Source organism: Sus scrofa, chromosome 1, assembly GCF_054392235.1.
Source record: "Sus scrofa isolate SSC_HxYL_T2T_F1_AM1 chromosome 1, Sscrofa_HxYL_maternal_Yorkshire_Landrace_v2.0, whole genome shotgun sequence".
In the NCBI taxonomy this organism is placed as follows: domain Eukaryota; kingdom Metazoa; phylum Chordata; class Mammalia; order Artiodactyla; family Suidae; genus Sus; species Sus scrofa.
The window spans coordinates 237117636-237139565 of record NC_139383.1 but is presented as its reverse complement, the minus strand read 5'-3'; the positions used below and the strand labels follow the sequence as shown (position 1 = coordinate 237139565).

The 21930-nt window shown below is 34.3% G+C and overlaps 1 long non-coding RNA gene across 1 annotated transcript in view; it reads left to right on the top strand.

Moving 5' to 3' along the window:
* Positions 1 to 21678, top strand: part of LOC106509189 (uncharacterized) — an 86801-nt gene extending 65123 nt beyond the window's left edge. The window contains exons 2-3 of the long non-coding RNA XR_014841800.1: positions 3019 to 3145; positions 21584 to 21678. This is a non-coding gene — a long non-coding RNA (uncharacterized LOC106509189). The remainder of the gene's footprint in view (positions 1 to 3018; positions 3146 to 21583) is intronic.
* The last annotated feature ends 252 nt before the right edge of the window (positions 21679 to 21930 follow it).

Here is a 21930-nt window from a genome sequence, read left to right as displayed (position 1 = left end):
CTCAAGAATAGTTAGAAAAGATACATGCATTCTGGAAAAATATTATAAATCAAAGTGTAGATATGAACATCATTATGTCATTACCCATGCTAAGCTTCTCGTTCTTGCCTGAGTCTTATGTGAGAGGAGAGGACTTTCTTCTGGGTCATTTATTTCCATCAATCCTCCTTCTCAACCCAACGGGAAACCAAGAATTAAATTTCTTTGACTTTTAAGTAAACATAGGTCTTCGTTAGGTGGAGAAGCCCAGCTAACAATTTTAAATCATTTTCTTAAAACTCCCAGAAGTTCCATTTGACTAGACTCATTAGGTACTTGTCTTCAACAAACTCCATTTCATAGCAGGATTTTGGGGGGAACCAACAAACAAAAACTACAGGTGGAACCAATGTATGGTTGGGGGAAGAAAAAAAGCAATATATGAATTTAGATGGAACATTTCCAGAAACAAGAACACAGGCATGCTTTCTCATCCTCATCTTGCTCTTCAGTTGGATATGGAGATCCAGATGGGACATCTACTTCCCAGTTGGTCAACGCTAGCCATAGGCTTCTGTTCTCTGAATAAAGGTATGGGCTCCTAGTGTCTGCATATTGAGGTGATCCTCTCACTTCATGGGGAGTACCTTCAGGGGATGGAACAGGATACATTTACTCCTTGACTATAACTGATCTGGGAACCAATGAGTTTAGTTATAAGTATTTGCAGTGCAAAAGAGAGGCAAAATGGCTTGAAGACAATTTCATCCTCATTGGGGATTTTTTTGAGCTCCCTGAAAATTCCTCCTGAAATAGCTCACGCTGACTCACTGGCTTTGGGACACACTAATGGTGGCCAAATTTTTTTATGGCACTTGCCATGTTGCTTGGCAACACATGAACATTTTCACTTAGACTTACCTAAATTCAGAATTTAAAATTTTAGAAAGGACACAGATGGTTTTAAGATTTAGCATTTTATATTTGTAAGGAAAAAAAAATATACTCTATTCTAACTTATTCTCCTAGTAGAAGAAATTCCGAATTTTTTGCTAAGCAATTCCATTTATATCTATGTGAAATGTCTTTGCCATTTCCTTCAGTCTCCACGCCAGCTGTTCTCATCACTACCCACACTGAAAAAACATCTCCTTATGCATTTTAAGTTATCATTTCTGCTCTAGAAAGGAATGTACAGAAAATCAAATAATGCCTCAGCATAACATTGTAACATAACTGGCAAAAGAGAGTGAGGGAGGGGGATGGTAGAAAGGAGGAGAGAAATGAAAGAAGTGAAAGACGTGAAGGAAGGAAGAAGAAAAAGAAATAAGGAGGGAGGATGGAAGGATGGAAGGAAAAAGGAAATTTGCATCTAAATTGCCATTCAAGAAATTACATTTTTATATATATGACAATATTTTCAACGGTACTTAGAGTGTTGGTGGTTTAGTGGTGAGCAAAGCTGCCTTTCAAAGGGACTTATATATACAGTAATTATCATTAAGATTCAAAGAATGTAATAACAGAGTGAACATTTTTCCAAAATTTAGCCTATCAACAAATGATTTTAAAGAATGTAAAACAAAGATATATATCACAGTATAATTAGTACAAATTATTTAACACATCCAAAAATGAGGGAATGATCTATGATATATAGTATATCTATGCAGTACAGAGATATACTAATACACTATTTGGATAATAACATTGTGATTGTGAATTATTTAAAGAGAAGTAATGATGCTAACAGCATATTAGATTATTAAGAGTAAAAGTAGGTTTCAAAAATTGCATGTAGGGAGTTCTCTTGTGGGGCAGCAAGTTGATGATCTGGGTTCATCACTGTGGTGGCTTGGGTCACTGCTGTGGCACAGGTTTGATCCCTGGCCCAGGAATTTCCACATGCCATGTGTGTGGCTAAAAGAAAATTCATGTAGAACACAACCCAAATTTTGCAATTTTGCAAATATAATGATGTGTGTGTGAACATAGAAAACAAATTTATGGTCACCAAAGAGGAAGGGGTGGAATACGGATAAATTAGGAGTATAGGATTAGTAGATGCACACTACTATATATAAAATAGATAATTAACAGGATTGTATAGCATAGGGAGCTATATCTGATAATGGAGAAGAATCGAAAGAAAGAATATATAGGTATAATAAAATCAGTTTGCTGTACATGTGAAACTAACACAAGATTGTAAATCAACTATAATTTTAAAAAAAGAGATGTCTGTGTGTGTGTTATATAAGGGCAGAAGACATACCATTTTTTAAATTGTAGATTTATTAGAGATTTTTATTTTCTTCTTTTACTAAGTTTTCCTCAATAAACATGTATTGCTTTTATAATATGGAAAGCAAGACAGTTCGAGTTGCTGTTATACAGCTTGTGCAGTAGACTACATTGATGATCAATTTCATGCTGTGCTGGTGATTAAACTACTGTATATCATCTCCAAACACATCCTACTACACTCAGTTTTGTGATGCTGAGATTTGACTTTGCAAATAATCTTTCTCCTTTCCAGGAGATTTCCTGGTAGATTCTACCAATAGGGGCACTAGTGGGACACTGAAAGGCAAACACAGGGAGAAGGGATATGGTCTTCCTATTTGCTCATCTCTGTAGGTGTCATCTGAGCAACGGCCTGTCACATCACAATTTGTTTCACTCGCCAGCTTATTTCATCACTCCCAGAACAAACTTCACCATACCCCCTTGTTAGTACTAGCATAAAACCAGCAGTGTCCTCTCTCTACCACACATTCCTTACTGAATCACCCTCAAAATTAAGTTTGAGTGGAACCAAAGCAAGAGAAGGCTCTGCAGTGAGTCCAGGCTGCAGGGCAAGCTGCTTTTCCATTGTAGATTCTTAGGTACAGATTCTAAGATCCTAAGAGTCTGGGGTAAGCAGGGCTGCTGCATGGAGCCTCTGGCAAGACCCAACAGGAGGACCACAAGGCAGACTTATAGGGTTTGGGAGCAAATCTATGCTCTGACACATTCTTTTTTTCCTCTGAGAAACAGATCCTGGGGTATTTTGATCCTTGGAGAGACACAGCTTCTGACCATGGACATGAATATGATCACACAACCTGAACTTCCCCTCATGAACTGGGTCTTACATAGTTCACCAAGTCAGAAGTTTGGGCAAGTAAGTAATCATCAAGTGGATGTGTTTTTAAGAGCTGCACATGAGAGGGTGGCTGATGCTATCACTTGTACTTCAGTGTCCTTCTTTGATACCTACTCCTGCTTTCTTGTCTCCTCTTCTTCAATTCAAGGAGATTTTCTTATGATAGAGGAAAACAACTTGAGCTGTTTACAGATGGTTAGAACCTAAGGCAGGTGAATCTAACATAATTGAGAATTTAATGGACACCAAAAGTTCCATTAAGCTAAAAGTTAAAACTATTGCCTGGCCACTTCAAGCTTCTTAGGCACTGAACTAACACTCAAAAAGGAGGCAGCCACACAGGCTAGGGAAGGTGGTGTCAATTATCAAAGGAGACTTGAGTAGCTTCTAAACAGGGAGGGAGGGAGGAAACACACTGGCTGGATTCCCTGAACATCTATTAGTACTTTGATGTCCAATAATAAAAGTTAATAGAAAACCACAACAGTCATAGAAAGGCAAGTTACTGAGGATTCAGATCCTTCAGAAATGAAAACTGAGATAAGCCCACTAGCAAAGAAACCCATTCAGCTGAGTTCAAATGGAACATGGAATTGGTACTGAGAAAATAAAAGTTATAAATGTTAACCATGACCTCATGATAAGTTTTATAAATAAGGACTATACAAGGTCTGTATGATTTCTTCCTAGCTTGTATTTTTATTATTCATTCATGTATCGCTATCTTTTCTCTTTTTCTTATTAAAATATGAGATTTGTTTGATGGTGGTGCTACTACAATTTATGCTGCAGATTAGTCTCCAGATAAGACTGTGACAGAATTTTAGGAGTAATTCATACCATCTAGAGGTGGACATTGTGACTCTTTCTAGAGATGGATACCACTGTTGGAATTTTGTGTTTCCCTTTTTTTTCAGAAAGAGGGGAGAACAAAGGATTATCCTTCTAGACAAAAGCTAGAGAAGTGCAGTGTAGTCAGAGTGAACTATACCAACTCATTAAGTTATCTCTTTTCAACACCAGACAATTCATTCTGTACTCAGTTGAGACCACAATCTGTATTTCCTCTTGGCCAGACTGTCTTTCTATACTGCCAGTAGGAGGCACTGAGGGAGACTGGAAGGCAGGATGGGGGCAAAAGGACAAACTCCATGCTATATGCCCGCACCTCCTTCAGCATCTCCCTACCTATAGCTCTTTTCCCTGGCAGCAGCAGAAATGGACCCATAAGAGTACAAGGCAAGCTGAATTCTCTCTAGTAGGCTGGACCCCAGCTCTGTAGACCGTCCTCTCAGGGCTTGGATAACCCACCCCAGCACCTTCCTATTTTCTCCCAGCCCTATAAGTGTAACTGCTTTCTGCAGTTAATTTCTCTGTTTCCTCAATTTTCCTTTTTTACCTTTTTAGTCATTCCCCACATTCAGTTCTCTCTGTTAAAATAATTAGTGTGATTTCTGATTTCTTGACTGGACTCTGCTAATGAAAATAATGTCAGGTACTGTGTCTTAGACCCATTGTTTTATTTAGTCTTCACAACAACCCTGTTCAGAATATACTAGAATCCAGTGTACTCGGGTGAAGGAAACAATGTAAACTTTATCTCTCTCAACTTGCCCATGTTCACAAAGGAAATGACTATCAAAACATGGATTTGAACCCAGATCAGATTGATCCAAATGTCTACTAGCTAATAAATGAATAAACAAAATTTGTTTTAACCATACAATGGAATATTATTTAACTATAAAAAGGAATGAAGTATTTATACATGTTATAACATGAATGAACCTTCACATCATTATGGGAAAGAAGCCAGCTCGAAAAGGCAATGTACTGTATGATTCTTTTTATATGAAATGTCCACAATACGCAAATATGTAGAGCTTGAAAACAGATTAGTGTTTGTCAGGGACTGGGCGGGGGGAGAAGGAATTAGGAGTGACTGCTAATGACTATAGGATTTCTTTTTGGAATGATGAAAATCTTCTAATATTAGATAGTGGTGATGGTGGCACAGATCTGTGAATACACCAAAGACCACTGAATCATACACTTGAAAAGGGTGGTTGGATTTTATGGTATGTAAATTTTATCCCCCAAAAACTGTTCCAAAAATTTTAAATTAAAACCAAATAATGAAGCTTGGCAATAAATAACTTCATTAGTTTTTACTCCAGAAAAAAAATGATTATTTTATCTTTGTTAATCAGCCTAAAATTATTTCAGAGCATGGCATATTGTGTGCAAGCCACTATTTTGCATGTATGTGTATTTGTGTATTTTCCATGAAAGGCTTTCGCACAGAGGGCTTTAATTTTTCATGGTTTGACCATATTGATCTCTGAGATTCTGCAAAGTACTTGTGATCCTAGACTTTAAAAAGAACAGGAGGGCATTTCACAGAAGAAATATGAATGACTAATAATATTTTAAAGCTGCGTTCAACTTCACTGAGAGAATGTAAATGAATTTAACAGTAAGCTGTCATCTCATACCTTTAGACCAGGAAAAACAGAACTGATAACAGGTGGGGAAGAAACATAACTGATAGAAGGATAGACTATGACAGCTATTTAGGAAAGCATGTATAGTAAGTATTATATATGAAAATTAATATATATAAAATAATTATATGTTATATGCTAAAATTTAAAAATCTGTATATCCTTTTATTCAGTAACCCCACTCCTCATATTCTAGCCCATAGAAATAAAACTAATAGTGTATAGGGAATTGTAACAAAGATACATTTTACAGTTTCAGAAGCAATTGGGGAATAAATTTAGTATATTGTGATAGTTCATACAATATTAGTTAACAATTAAAAGGAATGAACTAGATCTATACATAGTCCCCTGGAAATATGCTCATGTTATATAGCTAAAGGACGCAAATAAAATTCAGAGAAATACCTGCACCATTCCATTTATGTTTACATATTCTATATATGCCCTGTGTTTCTGTATGTATGTATGTATGATTCTATATATATGGGAAAAGGCATAGAAAGGTGTAGAAACTACCTTTACAGATAGGTTATTTTTGACTATATAGCTGGTGAATAGGGAGGGAGATAGAAGAGGGAGAGAAGACGGTTCATAAAAACAGCTGACACAGCATATATTATATTGTCCCATTTATGCCATTTTATATATAAATACATGTGACTACATAAATATGCATAAATGAATTTAACCAAAATGCTGCAAATGGATATATGAAGGTAGCAGGATTTCAGAGGATATTCTCATTCCTCCCTATAATTTGTGGTATTTTGTAAAGTTTTACAAACTTATACATTATTTACATAATCAGAAAAATTGATAGAACTATTTTCAATGGGGAAAAGAGATATTAATATAAGCAATATTTTGTTATTGTTATTTTTAAAGGCACTGAACTTGGAATACCCTTGTTAATTTGTAGGTTCAGAAATCAAAATACTTTAGAGAATGGCTGAGATTGAAGATTACCAATGCTAGACTGGAAATAAAAGTTGTAGCTAATTAATAGTGTCAGTTCTGTAAGAGAAAGTGATGCATGTAATGCACATAACGATGTTTTTCAAAATCTCTAGCCCCCTTCTCCTACCCAAGTCAAGGCTGTAGCATCATGAAAATAGAACCACTGAGATCCAGTATGTGGCCCTTGCTCTCACATTCGTCTCTATGTGGTCTCGGTGCCTTTTTATTTATGGGCCTGGGAGTTTATGACCTGTAAAGTGGCCTGGACTAGATTAGATGTTCTCCAACCTAATGGTAAGAGACTCCCCTAACAGGAGGCCAATATCAAGTATAGGGAATTGGGATTTCTAGAGCTGGAGGTGAGAAGTCTACCAATTTTTTTTTTTAAAATCCCTCAATCTAGAAGATTGGCACACCACATGGAATACCATATAACAGCTAGCCATGATTGTTTCAAAGCTGCTTTTTGTTTTGTTTTGTTTTGTTTGCTGTTGCTACCACACCCTCTTAGTGTGGAGAACAAGTTATCTCCATTGATCTGTTTCTGCTTCAGTGACTGATGCTCATGAATGACTTGATGCTCCTGATATGCACTAGGAAGAGTGGTTTCTCAAGGTCTGGGGAAGGGAGGAGGTGTGGCTTTCATTTCAGTGTTATGTGCATCTACAGTTGTTGAAGTTGAGCAGATATTGCCTGGACATAAGCAATCCTTTACTTGCTATCATTTCCTTAACTTTGTGGTGAACATTGTCTGTCCTTGAGAAGTGATGAGTTATGATTTTCAGGATGTGTGTTGTATTAGTTGATTTAACTATTAATGAGATTTTTCAAGGCTCGAATAAAATGCAGAAAAGAAAAGTAATGAAAATTTATCTTTTGTTGTATAAATTACATTCTGAAACATTATCAATCAAATTAAACCACTTCTACTAAAATTCTAAAGGACCTAGCACATTGTGTTTCAAAAGGAAAAAAAAATGGTTCCTTTTCTTATTGCTTTATATATTCTAAATACCAGATAAAAGTTCATTGTGTATTTCAAATAAGGTGATTTCTACTCTTTGATTTATTGAAGAATGTTCACATGATAAATGTCTTCCTTTGCTATTTTATAATTCTCATAGGATTGAAAATACATTGTGATCAGTTAATTATTCATTTCCAGTGATTGAACCCATTAGAAAATCTATCTTTTCATATATTTTATACTTCTATGACTCATTTCGATATGTGAAAAATGAGACCTATGTTGTATGTTAAAAATTTTTTAACCATTCTAAAATCTTATTGTTAAAACAAATAGTGTGATATGGGTGAGGTCTTAATTCTTTTATTTTTTTCATTTATTAAATATCTTTAATTAAGAATTATGCCCCAACAATTCTGCTAAGTGCTGAAAATTCAAGGATGAACAAAATATAGTCGCCATTTCCCTCAATCCTGGATTTGGTTGGTATACTGTCAAATAAACAAATAACTGTGATAAAAATGTAATAAAATGGCCACAAGAAAAGCATATAAAAACATTCACCTCATTTGTAGCTTCCCATTTTTCCCATTTCCCCTTAATATAAGAAAGTACAATGATATAGCCAAATGCTTTGATATGTTTTTATGCCTTTAACCACCAAATAAAATGTATTTTAATATCACTATTGATTTTGTTTCTCATTTTAAGGAAAGGTATCTTTTAAAAATGGCCTGGCATAAGCTATTTTAGAATGGTCTGCTAATTTTGAAATAGTGTTTTTAAATGGAGAACAACATGTATAGAATCACATGTACATTTATATGTACTAATATGATGAAATACTTAATATGATCATAAAAGTCAAATTCTATTTTTCCTATTGGAAAAGCTTTTAAAAAATGCTTTCTGTGGAATATTCTTCTCTTTCCTCACTCTTACGTCTTTTTTTCCTCAATGTCAGAGTTACAGTGTTAAAGCAAGTGAGCTATTAAAGGACATTTTTAAAAAATAGAAATAATAACAATAATAACAAAAAGGAAGAGAAAAGAAAGTCAGAAACACAACATTTAGAAAATGCATATTTAACCAAGTCTGGGAGATCAAGCCAGACAGCACTTGGTAAATACTCTTTGAAGACAGTAATGCTCAAAGGTTGTGTTTGCTGTTGTGCTTGAAGTTTGCTTTGCGTGGGATCAAAGACACCAGATGACCAGTAATCTCACTTGCCCTTTCTTTTTCTACTCTCTGCAGGCTCTGTATATACCTCCTTTCCCCTGCAACCTTGCCTGCCCCTGGCCATCTCCCAGCTCACTTGTTCTTCTAAAGATGTCTGGGATGGTTAGGATTCAGCAGGTCACACCTTAGCCTGTCAGGACCTGGCGCCTCCTATGTCCAGCATTAGTTCATCGCTTCATTTCCCCTCCAAAGGGCCCAGTGACAAGTCTGCCTTGTTAGACATAAATCTCAGTGAGCCCAAGGCAGCTAACACTCTCCCGAGTGGTTACCCGTCATATCTCCTTATGTTTTGGCAGTCTGAGACACCCATAGTTCTCAAACTCAGCCAGGGCCATGCCAAGGAGGGTAAACATAGGATAGACAACTCCACTCAAGGGCTTTTAGACTTAATCTGCACAAGCTCACCATTTACAAACTGCACAGGATTAGACACAAATTCATGGTAAAGTTTTTTAAGTTTTAGTTTAGTTTAATTCAACTCCCCAATCATTATTAAAGCTATGTAAGATGAGGGAAACTGTACCTGACACTTTAGTTTTAAAAGTTTAACTTATCACTCATTATCAGTTTTGATCTTCACAACACCCTTACAAGGTTGATGGGTAAATACATCTTCCATTGCCCTTGCATTCCATTAATTTATTCACCTTGCATTCCATTAATTTATTCACCTATTCATTCATTTTTAACAAACTTGTTCAAAAAAAAATCTACCCTATCTGGTCTTGCTCTGGAGTAGAGCTAAAAAGACTAATGAAATTATTTTCTTACTTTCAGTGGACTACTTGTCTTTTGGGAAAGGCACAGAATTAGGCAGATACCACATAGAGCAAATGCAATGATGGAGATAAGCAAAGACAGCAAAGGAGAGTATATCCAATGAGGTGAGATGAGAAGGTACACGCAAGGACTGGATACTCCGAAGAAGTGATGCCTGAGGTGAAGTATGAAGAGAAGAGTTTGCCAAGGAAACAAAGATCTCTGACACATTTTGCCCCTATTTAGTAATTCCATAAAACCCTCTGAGGCTCCTATTCATATTATTGCCTCACCTCAGATGTTTCCATCCAGGTTTAACGTAGTTATGTGAACTGAACAAAGTTACTTAGCAAATAACTGGCAGAAATGGGACAACATAAACTCATTCTGTCTGATTTATATTTAGTGCTCTTTTCATGAGGCAATATTATTCTGAGGAGGAGCTAACTCCATTTTGAAGAAAACACTGATAACAGAGAAGTAAATTATAAGTTGAGATACCTTTAACTGAATTATAAGAGAACAAAAATAAATCGAAGAATTTTGTCTGAAATATCCCAATTTTCTAACTCTTCTGTACAAAATAACTGGAGAAAAATTTCCATTTGTATTTTAAATTAGGTTGTTATGAGGTAAATATTTTGTAATTTTTGTGAAGCAGAGACTACCATTCAAACTTTGCTAAATAAGAACAGAGTTCAATTTACACTTTAATTTCATATTGAAGAAGCTGGTGGGTTCTTTATTCTGGAATCATCAGAAAACTCAAAAACATATTCTCACCCAGACAAAGGGAAGGTTTAAATTCATTTGATTGAATAGTAAGAGGAAATGAACTCAGGTAAACAGATATAAATGTCTTCCTCTTGTAGACTTTTCTGGAAAAACAGCAAGAGGAACATTACAAAAGATCACTGAGAAAAAGCACACAGTGGGAAACCACTAGACCAGAAATGGCAGCTCTGCCAAGATTTGCTATTTGGCTCTAGATACTTTACCAAGGTGAGCCCTCTTGCTTTCTTTTGTGCAAGGGAGATAATGATCCTATTGTGTTCCAATTTGCAAGGTTCCAGTGGATAAATTAAAAATATATGGGGAATAATTTGAAACATAAAACACTACGCACAAAGTATTGAAAAGAAACATGTTCGCATTCATTATTACAAATTAAGTATTGTGTTTATATTAATAAAGAAGGAGGTTTGTAGAGCAAATCTTCAAGGGAAAAAGTTGATCAGAAAAAGTTGGTCTTAGGAAAAACCTGAGTCCACTCCTGGGTAGATTCTAACAACCCTTGTTATGTTGTCTACAACTTTTTTAACATCTCAGCATAGAGAGTATGACAAAGGGGACATAATTTAACTATAATCCACATGCTAGATGGATTATTAACATTCAAAGTATTCTAATTAAGATAATTAGATAGCATTTGAAAGATCCTAATTCTTGTTGTATATCTTCCAAAAACAATGACTTCTAATAAAGATATCTCCATTTTCAGTAGAAAAGAAATGATATTTAAGATACTTTCCCCCATTTTAAAGGTGACTGGAGACTTGGTGAGCCAGCCCCTGCAAGCCTTCAAATCAGTGCCCAGAACTAGCACTCCAGTTTTTTCCCAGGACCCACAAGAACTTGCGTGATTTCAGCTAGATGACTAGTTGATCCTCAAAACTATGTCACATGGGCTTCAAAAGAACCTTTCATGTGAGGTGCTGGCCAATGACTAAAGGACAGAGAGTTAAAATTTTACCTGATTTAAAGAACAGATTCATTTGACTGTTTTTGTACCTTCTTGGTAATAAATCAGTTTATGCCACCTTATATCTTTGCTTTGGTTGTAATGTACCACTTGGCATGCTGCAGACCTGCTGAAAAGATTGTTTGGAGAGCCATAATATGAGTTCCTATTCAAAAGACTTCCAAGAATTTATTTCTTGAAAACACTGCTTCCTCTGAAGAATTAATATGATTCCATCTCCTACCTTAGCTCCCCCTTTCCTTTGCAGAAAACTCTTAAGCTAGGTTTGATATTTGTATGTCCCCTGGGCTGATTCAAACAGACTTCATTTTCATTTTCTTCCTTGATTTTGTTTTGATTTTTTAAATTTTAGTCAAATTGCTATATATTTTATTATTCTAGTGGATTTTTTTAATGGCTGCCCCTGCAGCACAGGGAAGTTCCTGGACCAAAGACTGAATCTGAACTGCATCCATGGAAACATCAGATACTTTAACCCAATGCACCAGGCTGGGGATCAAATCCATGCTTCCTCAGCAACCCAAGCTACTGCACTCTGATTCTTAACCCACTGTACCACAGGAAGAACTCTAATCTAATGGATTTTTATTTTAATTTTTTTGCTATTTTAAATCCTATATGTAACAAGGATTAGAATTATAAGCATATTAAAAAATAAATTTATCATATAATATGAATTTACAATATAAATTCATAGTTTATAATTATGGACTATTGTAGGAAAATCCTGCAACAGTAAAAAAGATCACCTTTTCATTACAAGCTTATTTTCATAGTAAATAATTGAAAACTTGGAGAAATTAGTTAACATTAGAAGCAACAGTATAAATGTAAAAATTTTAAGGAGTTGCAATTATGGAAAAATAGAATGCTCTGCAGTTTCAATAAGGAATTTTATTAATGTATGCCTATAATAAATGGCTTCCTCAAACAATAAAATTAGAATAAAAGTTCTCTTTATATACCTTTTAAAATGTCTTTAATAATATGTTGTAATACTCAAGTCTTTATAAATTTTCTCAACTTAAAAAAACTTGCTAGGCAAGTTTTTAAACCAATAAATTATCTTTAAACCAATAAAATATTTTCCTACCCTTACCCTTTTCCATCCCCAAGCTATTAATAAATATAGAATCAAGTATAAGTTCAAGAAAAGGCTTAATATCACTTTGAAATGTGAGCTATTCTACTTCGGGTGCTGAAATCCTTCTTTTTTGTATAAAGTCAGTAACTTGTATTCAAATGGACTAAAGCCATTGATTGGTTAGCACTAACTTCCAACATCTGTGATATAGTTAGTGCCCAATTTGTTCCTTTAACATTTATTTCCTTTGTACCTAACATCTTTGAGGTTTAAAATTAGGATTAATTTCTTAATCTTTATGTTGTAATACTTATCATCTCTCTCAGTCTAATTTGAGTTAATTAGAATCTGTAGTTGCTTCTCAATCTGTGTTATCGTAGAACAATTGAAAAGAGAGGCACAGACACAATTACGTTGTTTTATTGTCTGGAGGAGACAGAAAGCCAGTGGGGCTTCCCTTATTAGGTTAATATCTACCTGACTTCAAAATGTTCCAATGATAAAAATAGCAATGGGAGCCATTGCACATTCCAAATTCCATCCCTCTTTCTCTTACAATCCAATTAATTCAAAGGTGATGGAAGAAGAGAAATGTTCTACCTGTCAAAATGACAATGTCCATTACATGATTTATAAAATGAGTAGTACATGTGATAGTTTGGGGTGAATTCATGTTTTTACTTTTAAAATAAATTCCCTTTTGATATATTTTATTAACACCCCCTTTTAAATCAATATGGATGAAGTATGTGTCCAAATAATCTCTTTGGATGACCACAATGGCTTGATAAACATGAGAATGAAATATACATAAAACATTGTGGACCCGCTATGTCCAATTACTTTATAATCTGGCAGTTGTGGTGTGGTCTGATACCCCAAACTGAAACTTTGTTTTTGAGTTTAGGTTAAAGGCCAACTTTTATTATAAAGGTAAAACATTCCATTCTTCAAAATCTATGTTGTTTATGCCTGATCTGAATTTCAATGAACAAACATGCTATTTATGAAAATACCAGTTCCCTCATGGCTCAGCAGATTAAGAATCCAGCATTGTCACTGTGTGGATCTGGTTATAGCTATGGTTTGGGTTTGATCCCTGACCCAGGAACTTTAACATACTGCAGGTATAGTCAAAAAAAAAAAAAAACAAACAAAGAAAGGCACAATATTTGATATAATTAAATACACATGCCATTCACTATAATCAAGTGAACTCTAATCCTCCAACCCAATGATTAAAAATTAACTATTAAGAATATAATCAATATGAATGAGTCATTAATTCTTAACAGAGGTTTTTTTTTAAACATATGGGTACAAATAATATTCATTATAAATGCAGAAAGGTCTTAAAACTGACGCCTTAAGAAAATTCTAGCTGAAAATCACTGGGAGCCATTAGAACATGAATAAATGTAAAACAAATGAAAAACAGATTTTAAGGTACCAAGATCAGGTGGTAGGAAACAAAATAAATGTCAGCTACTTAAGAAATCTACATTGAATAAGAAACTACTAATACTCTTCCAAAAGGGATTTTAAGGAATTATCTTAAAGATGGTCCCTTCAGAGCCCTCTAGATTTATAAAAGCATTAGCTAAGTTGTTTTTTCCTTATATGTAAACAAAATACAGGGCATGAAAACAGTGTTTATTACTAACTAAAAATGGACTTTAATTGACTATAATATAAAGTTGTTTCTCAAAGGTAGCTTTTATTTTGAGGAATAGTTCAAGGGAGAACTTGTTTTCACAGGCTTACTTAAGTAAGTTGCACAGAATGAAAATTCTAATAAATAAATTAGATTTGGAGGACACTACATACCCACTATTTTTTCACTCTTAAAACATACAAATAACAAAACGTGATTAAATATTTTTATTAGAAACCAAAATTTTGATTGAATTTTAGAAACCAAAAAATATGGCTGAATTATTCCCTTTTATTATAATATTTTTAGCCTATAAATGTTGCGTCTACTTTTAGTTGCAATGTTTACATCTGTGTGGCTGCCTCACAAATTATGAGTTATAATTTTATTTGAAAGGGAAAATATGGTTATTTCTATATACTATTCCAATCCAAAGAGGAAATTCAACTCCATTTTCTCAGCTGTAAAATGAGGACAATACCTGCTTTACTTATCTCCTAGTATTACTATGAGAATATTGATAAAATGTGAAATTTGGGAGAATAATAAAATCTTTGGCAAATAAAAGTTGATGCCAGAATTTTTACTGCATGTCACATAGAAAGATCAATGCACTCTACCTGGATGATTTGAGCAGGAAACAATGTTTGGAGAATGCTTTTTCAACACTGCAATATTACATCTTGATGCAAACATGCAGAGTAAGCTAGCCCATATGCTGCTTTTGTGCCAATTAAAAAGAAAGGAGCCATATCCTCCAGACAAATAAACATTGCCAGGGAAATGGCTTGTAAGTGAGGTACAGGTTGGATTTACTTAGGAATCCTTGTTTTGTAAACAACCTTTATTACTGTATAGTGACTCATAAACATATTTTAACCTAAAAACTCAGGGTTTCACTAAGGTGTTAATCTAATATGGCTGTGAACATGTACTAACATCTGAAATGGTCTCACAACCAAGGAGGAACTTAAGTCCTAGGTGGTTAGATTAGCTGTGGCTACACAAAATGGATATGCTCTAAAATTACTTGTAGTAATAATGGCCACAGATTTCCTAAACTGCCAAACTTAAGTTTTAATTTCTATTTACAGTGTAGATCAGTGCTGTTCCACTGAAAATATATGTAAGCTATATTTGTCATTTAAAATTTTCTAGTAATCATTTTAAAAAATACTAAAACAAGCAAGTTTTTAAACTTTTAATATTATATTTTATATAATCCAATACATCCAAAATATTATCAAACCAACATGTGAAATATAGAAAATTTATTATTTTGTTTTATCCTTTATTTTTTATACTAAGCCATTATTGTGCTTTAGAATTTTTTAAGGTATTGCATGAGAAAATTGTAACAAATCTTTTAAAATGATTTTTAAATAAAGAAATTATGAATCAAATTCAAAAGTAATATTTTAACAAAATATACAGGCTTATATAAAAGATTTTGTAGAGTAATAAATGCCTACTTTGTTGAAATATTGATTTCCTATACTTGGTTATTAACTTACTCTACTGTCATCTTTATTCATGAGTAACTTTTATATATGTAATAGTCACATTCATAATTTTCTCTTTAAAAATTAATAATGCATACATTGCCTCAATAAAAAAAGTATCTCCTCCTTCTAATTTGTTCGTTTCTTGTTTATGTTTTGTTTTGTTTTGTTGGCCTAAGACAAAGCAGTGACAATGTCTTTAACCTGCTGAACCACCAGGGAACTCCCCCTCCTTCTAACTTGACTGAACTTTGTATTGTTCACTTTAAAGGAAGGAAAGGGAAAACGCAACTGATTTCTTTGTTAGTAAGAGTACCCTTTTAATACAGAAGAACGCTTTGGAGAATATGTTTTAAGCTTTACATTACTTTTTTTTTTAAGTCACTACTTGGAAAATAAAATTTTGAACCAAATTCTCAATATCCACATTCAACTACTCACATTTCTAGTCTCTGGAACAATGCAAGAACTGTAAAGACCTGCCAGCCATTAAAAAAATTAATGTTTACTGCAAGTTTTATTGCACTATATCTTCTATTTTTATAATCATCTTATATGTTCTGGATAATGCTTACTTTTTAGAGATAAACTTTATCATTTTGATGGGGAAAAGATCTTTGAGGATTTGTTTTATTATGTTATTTTATACACCTTAGTCACCATTAAGTAACAAGATGAAAATCTTGAACATATGTTCTTTATAGGAAAGCAAATTTGAATGTAATAATCCTACCCTCTCCAAGTAAATGAATAAATATCATTCAGTTTTTATGTGTGTTGCTTAACTGACCTTGAAAGTTTTCATTAATAACCATTGTAAAAATGTATGTTCAATCTGCACACCAAATAAACATTTCTGAAATTAAATATTTCCATTTTTCATAAATTTACTTATTGAAAATGCACTTCGGTTTTCTAAAAATATCTTGAAATAGCTTCCTTGTGTTTGACATTTTGATGGGATGAAAAAGACCAAAATTTTACAACAGGCAGCTACATAAAATTATTTTCCTCAAAAATGGTTATGTTGTTTTAAAATTATATACTGAAAAACCCTGAAAAGACAAACAGTAAATAAAATAAAATAGTATACTGAAAAAAAAAATCACACAGCAAGTCTTCATTGTCAGGATGTTTTATATGAACTTGCTACCCAAAACCAGGCAGTGACAAACTGTCCAAAATACTGGGAGCGATTAATTATTAACATTTTAAGTCTTGCTTTACTGAATCTTTCAGTTTACAAAGTCCATTTAGCTGTATCCTAGTCTTGACTTAATATGAACCCCAATGACTTTTATGGGTAAATGACATAAACTGGTTCTAAGTTCACAAATTGTCTCCCTCTCTTTGAAAATTACACAGAGTGCTCATGTAACTTCTCTCAGAGAAAGCAAATGTCTTCTTATGTTCCTATTTGTGATGTCTTCTAAAGAGAGAGGCATTGCAATATTTATTTCAGCAATGTAATTCATGCTACTATAACTATGATGAACTGTCTAGTAACTCCATGAAAAGGCAATGAATTGCAGTGGTAGTGTTCTATGCAGAAAATGATGTGCAAAATGAAAAGCATGCAGCTTCGTCTCTTTAAAGGCAAATAGCTTTTACAAGACAAATTCCACTCAGTTTATTAATACACCTGAAAATTTTTATACTGGCATTTTATTGCATATAACACTGCTGATAATAAGTAATGCAAGAGTTAGGGTATAGAAAACATTCTGTTTCACATTTTTTTTAACAGCAATAGTTACAATGAGATTTGAGTTCTAGTGTATAAAAAGAAGGTCCATCTTAATATTCTTTGCAAGTTTATAGTTTAACTAAATCTTCATATTCTGGTGTACCTACTGGAAAAGGTTTTTCATCAATACATAATGTCACATTTAGCCATATAAATGTGAAGATTTATTAATATGTATTACAAAGAATATGTCTACTTCTAAGCATAAAAAATATTCTAGTTAAAGCATAATAATTCTTCATAATCTTTATTTAAAAAATACATTTAACCTTGCTCTTTTCTGAACATAAAGCTGTTAAGGGTTGTCACTTTGTACATAAGGAAAGATCTACATATTTTTACCAGCAGGATGACTGCTGGTCAGCTTTACTTCTTTACATTTACCTATCACTTTGGATTTTTGAGCCCCAGGAGATAGAATGCTAAAGGGCAAAGAAGAGTAGCTTGAGAAAGTACTTGAAATTTTTTAGTGCAGTCTTTACTCTCCCCCTTTAACTACTCTGAGTTCTTTGCCTGCAAATGCTAGGTTTGTCTATTTGTTGATGAAATCAAGAAACTGAACGTATTGGTAACAGGACACAAACGTGTGCATCTTCCTCCCTCTCTTCCTGCCTCCATGCCCATTAAAGTACATCCCTCCTGAAGTGTCACCTAAAGACTGTAACACATTCTGCCATGATGCATTTCACTCTTACCCCTCCACTTCCCTCCTAAGAAGAACACTGGATTGGGAGATATATGTATTATAGTGGTCCTCAAAGTCTGTCCCATGCCAGAAGCATTAGAAATACCTGGGGACTTGGTAGGAAATGCAAATTCTTGGGCCTCACCCCAACCTCCTAAATTATGCACCTGTACATAAAACTTCTTTGGATAATTTTTGAGATAGAACTTTTTGAGGACTTTAATTGAAGGAATTAATGACAGCATGGATTTTTATATTTTAATACTGCAAAAAATAATGAGAATACAATGAGTAATGAATGTTTGCATTAAATATTTCTTGACTTTAAAGATCCTATTGGAGATAATCAGTCTCCGATCAGACTCAACCTTTTCTGTTTCTAGGAATCCTCCTACAACTTACAAACTATTTCAAAGTGTTCAACAAAGTCTGTGAGGTCTGCTTCAATTCTTCTGTTTTGAGAAGTGAAAAGCCTCTTGCAGCACAACACTGATGTATTAAACCACAATGATGCATTTAAATACCTTTCTGATTTTCTTCATCTTGATAGCAGAAAATATATCCAAAGTATACCAGAAAAATGGCATTCAGTTCTCTTGGCAGTTTCAGACATTTCAGTACCTTAGGAGTATGTCATTTTATTAGTCTATAAACTTGTAAACACATAAATAAACAATGGGCACCATCATATTTTTTTATCATTTGCAGCCAAGATTTATTCATCCTTCTACTCATGAAACAACTTCATCCTCAATTTATCTCTGGTAATATCTACATATTTTCATTTTATATTTTTTAAAATATTAACAAGGTGGTCTATCTCACCCTTCAAAATATTTAGGGATTTAACAAACTCCATAATCTGGGGGAATATTGAACCACTTTCTTCTCAAAGTTAGTATTTTATAAATGATCACAGTATGATAGTTTGGTATGAGCATGAAGTTTTCAAAGGGGACTGCCGCTGGAACTTTGTCCTTGCAATATAGCTTTAAACATGCTGTGTGGTAATACATTTCTAAAGTCACACACAAGTTGTAGAAAGAAGACACGTTATCAGGGGTGATTATGCTTAGCAAATTTGGTTTCCTTTCACCTCAGGTATTCCCACCCACTGTCTCTAGGGAGACTTTGTGTTAAATACAATGAAATTATCATCACTTGGGGGCTTGCACTGCCAAATATAATCCAGGTAAAACGTATTTGTACAATGCAGCCAAGTATATGACTTAGTGCACTTAAGGGTGAGATTCCTTTTAGTCTGTAAATTGATAGGCATAGCAAGAGGGATTATGTAAATAATTAAGAGAATGAAATGTAATGCAGAGGGTGTAACTCTATCTCAGGCTGCAAAGCAAGAGGCAGCATGTACCTGGCAACATGCTGGACTCATGTGAGGTATCTAAAAATGGAAGTAGCCTCTTTTTTTTTCTTTTGGGGGCTGCACCTGAAGCATATGGACATTCCTGGGCTAGGGGGGAGCTGCAGCTGCCAGCGCAGCCATAGCAATGCCAGATCCAGATCTGAGCTGCATCTGCAACCTACACCACAGCTCACAGAAATGCGAGATCCTTAACCCAATGAGCAAGGCCTGGGATCAAACCTGCATCCTCGTGGATACTGGTCAGATTCATTACCACTGAGCCACAGAGGGAGCTCCCAAAAGCAGCTTCTTTTTATAGTCTTGTTCCTTAAGGGGACCTACTCCACATAGTTATGTTAAATAACCTCCCTACATTTCCAATGCTATGTGGGAGATTCAAAATCCTTCTATAGTTTGCTACCCACAGCTTTCTTGGAACAAAGTTTAGGCTTCTGAATTTAGTGTTCTCTGTCTTCATAATATTTTTTTAAAAATCTGTTATGTGTCTAGTATACAAAAGGAATAGTTTCTTTCATCACCACCACCCCAACCCCAGGATCATGATAACTTTTTATTCATGTAATTACTAATGATTTATTGAATACACCAACTTTAAGACATGCACTATACCAATGTTGGGGGACATAGCAAAATACAGCCCTCTAATATCCAAGTGGATGTGATTCACAGATAACTTAATGTGGTAAGTTCCATGGTTAAAAGCCATCAGGTGCTGCAAAAGTTAAGAGTGGTGAAGGTTTCCCAGAATAAAGTCCAAGTAATGCTAAAACCTGAAGTAGTAATTAATCAAGTAAAGAAACAGAGGAAAGAGAGAAAATCATCATGGAAACACAACTTAGAGAACAATTTCATAATTATATGGCATCAAATTGCTGAGGTCATTAGATCTAATACCTGCCTTCAAATATTATAGATGCTCAATAATACCTGAGGAAATAGTATTTAAAATAATATCCCTTGTATTACATAGTCTAGTATGAATATAAGAAAACAATTGAGTCTGTTTTCTAGAAAATTTCTGGGCATATGTTTAGCTTTTTCTCCAGGGTAAAAAGCTTTCCTTAGCAAACTCTGTCATGCCAATAATATTCTATCTTATTCAACCCAGAGGCAACGTGATATGGGGTAGGGAGTGTTTTAAAGAGTAAACTTTATCTTAACTATGAACTTTAACATCAAACTAATTTAACCCCAGGGACAAAGCACTTTGGACATGGCCTTTCCCAATGTTATACAGGAAAAAGTGTTTCACCACTAAGCAATTATTCATTGTTAGCATATATTACCACATTTGTGGAATCAGTCCAGCCTCAAAATGCTGTGTCATTCATTGCAAAAATATTTATCTACAGATTTACTGCCCACATATCAAATATGTAAAACTCAAAAGGCTGATTCTTAACTTTGAAACCAAGATTACTTCAGGGAAAGTTGAAAGCTGCTTAACACCAATTGCTTCTAGCAATAACAAGCTGATGATTAAGGACTTAATCTACAACCTTGTGTGAGGATGGGGATTGATTTACCTATTCACCTTACATTTCTAGAGAAAATTTTAGTCAACTATTCCTTAAAACACTTGCATACAAGATAATTTTACTTTTTAAGGAGGTAACACTCATTTTCATGTTTAATTTGCTCTCTTTAAATATGTCATTTGAGTCAAATTATTATCATCCATGGTAAATAAGTACTTTAATGACCAGTTTGGGAATATAAAGTGCACATAGAATTACACATAGAAGACTGAAAGGCAGGCCCATCTAATCTGAAGCACTGCTTCCCAGCTGAGGACAGAGCAGGCTTGTGAGAGCAAGGGCTAGCATGTGTTCAGGCTCCCATTGCTGACTGTTATGGTGCTGGTACAGGACCCTAAACTCCCAACTCAACTCAGGGCTCTCTTCACTTGACCTAGCAGCTCAGATTTTTAAGATTTTTCCACAGTGGAGTGATTACTAGATTGTGAAGTGTATCTCAATTCTATGTTAGGATTTTCCAAATTACAGTGATTAATACATTGTGAACTCTTGAAGAAAAATTAAAAAGTCATTTGCAAGGAATATCTATACATTTTGATCACCTATTACCAGAGTCATTGACCTCTGCAGAGGATATTTTAGTTTATTAGCCTGATTTTGTTCTCAGTAATTTAGATAAAGTTTCACGAATCCATGTGAATGTGATATATAATTTTTTTTTTCCCTTGTAGGTACATATACGCAGATTAACCCTTTTCAGGAAAGGTTCCGAGGATAATTCTTAAAGTCATCATTGACTAGCTTTTACAGATTGTTTGATTAGTTGGTAAGTCTTGTAATACGTTAACCCAGTTTGTCTATACTGTCATTTCTTGACCCACAGAAGGTATGTAATTAAGGACAAACTATTTTTGCTCTCAAGGCCTTTTTCTTTTAATAGGACACCTTGGTTCCGAACAGGCTCAGGCAATATTATTTATACTTCAAAGTCTCCTAAAATATAGAGCAAAATATAGGCAAATGACTCTTCCAGTATTACAGAGGAGCCTGGGGAAAGAAATGTAATGGTACATTCTCT